Genomic DNA, 6,988 nt, shown 5'->3' with positions numbered 1-6,988 from the left:
ACCTTCACTGGACTAGACTGCTGTGGATTAGTGTCTGATGATAACTGGTGTACTATGATCAGTGGAGAGATCCGACCCTCTGTGAGGCACAAGTAATTCAATACATAAAGCGCTTTTGCAACGTGTTCTGCCAGACTGCCTATTTCTCCCCCTTTTTGTTTTTGCAACAGCGCTTTTAGCGTGCCATGTGCACGTTCCACTATTGCTTGTCCCGTAGGGGAATGAGGGATCCCCATTGTTCGCCGAATCCCCCATTGCTGACAGAACTTTGCGAAGCTCTTCGAAACATAAGCAGGCCCATCATCTGTTCTGAATAACAACAACAATTGCATAATAAAACACATTACTGCTGATCAAATATAATATGCATAAAACTTAATTGCCTGGATTTGACTCAGGTCGTTTCCCACAGTAGCAAGTAGTAATTACAGCAAAAGTGGAGTATGTGTCATTTTTCGTATAGATACTGAAGTATTGCCAGGAGATTTCTAATGCAGTCTGCTCGGACCTCTTTGGAAACCTGAAGGAGTCTCGGCTTTGCCCTCCTGGCAGCCGGGCTCCACGCCGAGCCCCTAGTCCACCCGGGCCCAGAAGAACTGCATTTTAAAACAACTTTTAATCACAACTCCCTGTTCTTGGTTGCAGAACTTTGACTCAGGTAAAGATTTCCCACTAAAACATCAGCATTAAACAACAGAAAAGATGCTTTGCTTAATGAAATCGAGCAATTTTTCTTAAGTCTTCCAAAACTCAGTACAACACATCAATAGTCAGTTTAATAAGCCTTAAATTTATATTAATCACACCAAAAAAAGTAACTCTCTAGCGTGGTATTTACTACGCTACTATTTACATTAGGCCCCAGTTCAAGTCACGAAAGGCAGCCTGTAAAGAAAAAAGCCAATGGAGAAATCCTCGTGTATACTGGAGCTGGGTTTTTGAAGCACTTCAGAGGGAAAAAAAAAAACCCTCCCATTTTCACCCAGCTCGGGTAAAATTGTGAAAGGGCCTTCTTGTCGCGATTAAAACAACTTTTCGCCTGTTTCCCTCTTTTTTGTTTTGCGACCAGCGGTCCTATCGCTGCACCTACGGCGGCAGCCATGACCGTAGCCTTGTCCTGCTCTAACACACGTCCCGCGGCTTCTAACATCGCTGCCGCGTTCGCGCCTCGAGGCAAAGCACTGAGCCTTTCTCGTTCTTTTCCTTAACGAGCCCCTTGATGGCTGGCAGCGGCGGCGGGCACTCGGCCCCCGGCCCCGCCGCAACTTTGGCGGCCGCGGCACCGCCCCCGCGGAGCTGGGGTGGGGAGGTGCCGGCTGCGGAGCCGCTCCGGGCGGGCACGGCGCCGGCAGCTGCCCGCGGAACTTCCCGCTCGGCGGCGGGGGGTGCTGCGCCCCGCCCCGCGGGTGCGCGCCGCAGCCGCGCAGCGAGCCCGCGATGGGAGCCCAGGATCGGGGCGCGCTCCGCCGCCCACCTCGCCCCGTCCCCCCATTTCTCTTAGCCCCCTCCCCACGGCGGTTCAGGCGGAGGTGGCAGCCCTGTCGCCTGCAACTTTTCCAATTTTGTAACCAGTTCTGCGATCTGACTGTCCTGCGACTCTCGAGCTCGTTCTCTTTCCTCTGCTGTCTGCGTCGCTGGTGTTCCCGGAACACACAGACCAGCTGCCGCCGGGCGCCCGCGGGACCGCGGCTCCCGGCCGGCGGGGGCGGCGGCGGGGGGCTCCCCGCAGCGCCGCGGCTCCCGCCGCCACTTGTGCTCCAGCAGGCTGAGCGCGGCGAGCAGCAGCAGGAGCGGGTAGCCCAGGCACAGCGCCAGCGCCCTCCTTTCGTCTCTCATTTCTTTCAGCGTCTCATAAATCAGTCTCCACACCGTAGAGAATTTACTCACTTCCTTGGATCCCGCGCTAACTTCTTCCCACAGTCTTTCCACTGTGGGGATCGAGTCACTTCTCTGTGCCCAAAGCAACAGAGTCTTCAAGGTAAGTGAGTCATATTGTAACCCTCTCGTAGAAAGGACATGTTGGAGGAGTTTTTCCACTGCCGACTCTTTCCGGGTCAGTGTGATCCCCATCTCCTCCCCGGCCGCCTGCTTGATCAGGGCAGGTTTTCCCTCAACGTATGCTGGCATTTTTTTTTTCCGAGTGCCGGGGCAGCACTCGCCTTCGGCCGGCCTCCACACCCTCCGTCGCCGGCTTCCCGCTGGCTCTGGTCCAGCGCTGATTTGAGGGTCCCTGGTCGGGCGCCAGTTGTCGCGGCGGGATTAAGGACTCCTCATACGATCAATATGATCAGACAAAGCCAGTTTATTGTGCTACAAACCCGTGTTTATATAGTTCCTTGCCACGCGATAGCTCTAACGTGATTGGGTGCATGCACTGTCCACGCGCCGTTCACGCGTACTTCTCAGTCTCTGATCAGCCACGCGCATCAAACTGCTCCTCAAGATCTTGTTTGTCTTGCTAATCGCGGTTAATGCAGGCCTCATTGTGACCTTGATGCCTGCTCCATTACAGGCTATCAAGAGTCAGGCCCAGAGTATCTGGAGGGCTCACCACATGGCCGTGGTTCCCCCACAGTGCCTCACCACATTCATAGCAAAGAATTTCTTTCTCTTATTTAATCTAAATCCACCCTCTTTCAGTTTAAATCCAATACCCATTGTTCTATAATTATGTGCCTTTGTAAAAAGTCCCTCTCTGGCTTGCTTGCAGGCCCCCTTCAAGTACTGGGAGGCTGCTATAAGGTCTCCCTGGAGTCTTCTCTTCTCCAGGCTGTTCAGCCCCAAATGTCTCAGTTTTCTCTTCATAGGAGAAGTGGCCCTCCTCTGGACCCTATTCAACACGTCCCTGTCTTTCCTGTGCTGAGGGCTGCAGAGATGGGATCTCACCAGAGCGGAGTAGAGGGGCAGAAGCACCTTCTTCGACCTGCTGGCCACACTTCTCTTGATGCAGCCCAGGATACGGTTGGCCTTCTGGGCTGCAAGCACACTTTTCCAGGTCATGCTGAGCATCTCATCAACCAGCACCCCCAAGTCCTTCTCCTCAGAGCTGCTCTCAATCTGTTCTCTGCCCAGCCTGTATTTGTGCTTGGGTTTGCCCCAACCCACATGCAGGACCTTGCACTTGGCCTTGTTGAACTTCATAAGGTTCACACGGTCACACCTCTCAGTTTGTCCAGGTCCCTCTGGATGCCATCCCTTCTCTCCAGCGTGCCAAATGCACCACACAGCTCAGTGTCATTGGCAAACTTGCGGAGGGTGCACTCAATTCCACTGTCCATGTCACCAACAAAGATGTTAAACAGTACCGCTCCCCTGAGGAACACCACTTGTCACTGGTCTCCATATGGACATCAAGTCATTGGCTACAACTCTTTCAGTGTAACCACCCAGCCAATTCCTTATCTATCAAGTGGTACATCCATCAAATCCAGGTCTCTCCAATTTAGAGACAAGGAAGTTGTGTGGTACAGTGTCAAATGCTTTGTTCAAGGCCAGGTAGATGACATCAGTTGCTCTTCCCTTACCCACAAGCGCTGTAGCCCTGTTGTTGAAGGCCACCAAATCTGTCAGGCACGATTTGCCCTTAGCAAAGCCATGTTGGCTATCACCAATCACCTCCTTATTTTTCATGTGCCTTAGCATAGTTTCCAGAATCTTGCTGGGCTTTCAGATGAGACTGACTGGCCTGTAGTTTGTTGGGTCTTCCTTTTTACCCTTTTTTAAAATGGGGGTTATATTTCCCCTTTTACAATCACTGGGAACTGCACCAGACTGCTATGACTTCTCAACTATGATGGACAGCGACTTAGCAACTTTATCCACCAGTTCCCTTGGGACCTATGGATGCACCTCATCAAGTCCCATGGACTTGTGCACCTTCAGTTTCCTGAAATGGTCTTTAACCTGATTTTCTCCTACAGCGGGGAGTTCTTCATTCTCCTGGTCCCTGTCTTTGCCTTCTCTGACTTGGACAGTGTGGCTGGAGCACTTGCCAGTGAAGACCGAGACAAAAAAGCTGTCAAGTACCTCAGCCTGTTCCATATTCCAGGTAACCGAGGCTCCTGTTTCCTTCCACAAAGGGCTCACATTTTCCCTAGCTTTCCTTTTATCATTGGTGTACCTTCAGAAGCTTTTATTATTGCTGTTGACATCCCTGACCAAATTTAATTCTGTCAGGGTTTTAGCTTTCCTAACCTGATCCCTGGCTGCTCAGACAAGTTTCTCTGTATTCTTCCCAGGCTACCTGTCCTTGCTTCCACCCTCTGTAGGCTCCCTTTTTGTGTTCGAGTTTTTCCAGGAGCAATTTGTTCATACATGCAGGCCTCCTGGAATTTTTGCCTGACTTCCTCTTTATTGGGATGCGTCACTCCTGAGCTTAGAGGAGGCGATCCTTTAATATTAACAAACCTTCTTGGGCCCCTCTTCCTTCCAGGGCTTTATCCCATGGCACTCTACCAAGCAAGGCCCTGAAGAGGCCAAAGTCTGATCTCCAGAAGTCCAGGGTAGTGAGCTTGCTGTGCACACTCCTCATTGCCCTCAGGATTCTGAACTCCACCATTTCGTGGTCACTTACATTATATTATAGTATAATAATTATGTATAATAGGGTATTATAGATGTAGCTAACACAGAACTCAGTCTGGAAAAAAAAAACCAACAAACCCAAACAAACTCAAGAATATCTTATTGTTACCAGTCTCTAGTTTCTGATTTTCTGATTAAATAGACCCTCTCTAGAAGGTCTGCAAGAATGGTGAGGAGTAGAACAAGTCAAGGAGAGGTGTTTAATTTTTATTTAATTTTGGTTTGGTTGTTATCCAAATAAACTCTCTTGGAGTTTGTCCTGGGTTTGGCCAGGACAGGGTTAATTTTCACCAGACTCCAGGAAGGGGCACAGCCGGGGGGTGGGGGCTGACCCCACCTGGCCAAACAGAGCTGGGTATTCCATACCATGGGACGTCACGCTGGGTTCCGGTGGGGGGGGAGCGGCGCGGCGGGAACGCTCTCGCGGCTTGGGGCGGGCGCAGCGCCGGTCCGGTTTCGGGAGAGCGGCTGTTGTACGGTTCGTGGTTGTGTTTTCTCCTTATTTGTATCGTTGTTGTTCCTGTTTTCCCTCTGTTTGCTGTTCTGTTAAACTGCCCTTATCCCGACCCACCAGTTTCTGCCTCTTTCTTTCCATTCTCCTCCTCACGCCGGCGGGGGGAGGGGCGGCCGCGTGGCGCTTTTGTTGCCGGCGGCAGCCGAAACCAAAACAGAGTTCAGCCTAGTTTGGGCTCTGCAGTAGGGTTTATGAAACTGTGACAATGCTGGATTCAAAGAGGATTTCTGTCTCTCCTTTCTTTTTTACAGGACTGAGGAGATGATCTTCATCTAGAACTGTGGCTCCTGGGATCTTCAGCACTTGGCTCAGTACCTCTGGGTGACAGGGGCTAGTGTCTTCAGCTGAGCCTCATGTCAGAGGCTGAGAAGATCCATATGAAATATTTTGCAGTCAGTGAAGTGTAATTTTCTTACAAATAGCTGTTTCACCCTAAATATATCCTGTTGCTTCTACTTAGAAAAGATAAAACAAAATTAAAGTACATTAAAACATTTTGTGACTTCATTCAGAAGTACAATGACCTTTCTTCACTAGCTCAAGGAAGATTAAGATAAAATGACCCAAGACCAATCTACATTTGAATTTAAGCATCCACAGAAAGCTTTAATGCTCTGTAGCAAGTGCGATGGTTAATTTCTTTTAAGTTCTCTTGAATGTCCTGTGCCTTTTTGATGTTAATGGTCTTGTTCCTCCATTACAAACCTCTTAATAAACTGTCATGATTTACCAAGGTACTTAAATATGTGGTTAATTTAAAGCACATAAGTGAGTCCATTCATTACAATGACACTTTACTTGCCCTTTAAGTTAAACATATGCTTTCTGAATTGTAGCCTGAAAGTGAGTCTGTTCACACAGGATTTTTTTTTATATCATAGTTCCCAGTCCTGCAAGGTGTTGATCACTCTGCACTCCTAACTATCACAAGAGCAATAGTGGATTCTCAAAATTTCTTTAAAGTTCTCTGCACCTCAGGATCAAATCTACCCTCTGTCAATTAGCAAAATCAAGACCTGATTTACATGTGTCTGCCTGCCTTCACAGTTTGAGACAGTTTTGTGCTCACAAATCATTGATCTGAATTCACGTGCCTAAAGTGAATGTGAGCACAAATATTAGCTGTTATCTAATCACCCAAAGAATATTTGCACTTGTTATGAATTATGCATGCAGAAATTCAAGCTCAATTATTTGTACGTGCAAAGCTGAATACACAAAAAGACCATTTCCTAAAATCTAGGACAAGATGTTAAACTCACTATATTTTATACAACAAGTACTGACTTATCTGAATGTTGAACATTTTATGTCTGGATAAAGCGTATGCTTAAAAGTGGTACAATATGGATTAATACAAGATTCCTCACATAAGAACAGAATAATGTTTCTTGCCTGAATTCTGAACATTTTGAATGTATTTGGTAAACTTACTCAAAGAAGAAAATAGGCTGTCATTAGAAAGGATAAATTTTTGTATTTCTGTATGCAAATTACTGTGTTTAAAAATAAGATCTTTAAAATGTCAGTTCAATCTTGGTATAAGCAAAAGAGTCGGAAACCTTTCAGAAAGCAAAATGATGAAAAGAAGCAGAAAATGTCCCTGAACTGAGGTAAAAAGAAAGAACATTTACTAAGATGAGCTGTCTTGTTTCCATTGGTCTACCTGCTACTGCAAATGAACATTTGTAACAGTATAAAATTAAGAAACATTTTTTCCCATCATTTCTTTGCTAAGAAAGACTGCTTTGGAGGTAGGTCAGAATAATGCCTATTACCAGATAAGACAAGGGAAATCAATTAGCTAGGACCTCCTGTTGTCACAGTTGACAAGGAGAGACTGAGAGTGAAAAAGAATTGAAGTAGGAGAGGTGGAGCGACTTAACTGAA

The 6,988-nt window shown here is 47.6% G+C and overlaps 1 long non-coding RNA gene across 1 annotated transcript; it reads left to right on the top strand.

Annotated features, from left to right (window-relative positions):
- Positions 1-1,706: 1,706 nt before the first annotated feature.
- On the top strand, positions 1,707-5,832 carry LOC142360731 (uncharacterized). Its single transcript, XR_012763317.1, has 3 exons — positions 1,707-1,978; positions 3,921-4,048; positions 5,350-5,832. It is a non-coding gene; the product is annotated as an uncharacterized LOC142360731 (long non-coding RNA).
- The last annotated feature ends 1,156 nt before the right edge of the window (positions 5,833-6,988 follow it).

The sequence above is a fragment of the Opisthocomus hoazin genome, chromosome 3 (genome assembly GCF_030867145.1).
Source record: "Opisthocomus hoazin isolate bOpiHoa1 chromosome 3, bOpiHoa1.hap1, whole genome shotgun sequence".
Lineage (NCBI taxonomy): Eukaryota > Metazoa > Chordata > Aves > Opisthocomiformes > Opisthocomidae > Opisthocomus > Opisthocomus hoazin.
Note: the sequence above shows the minus strand (reverse complement) of the source record. Positions and strands in the feature narration are given on the sequence as shown.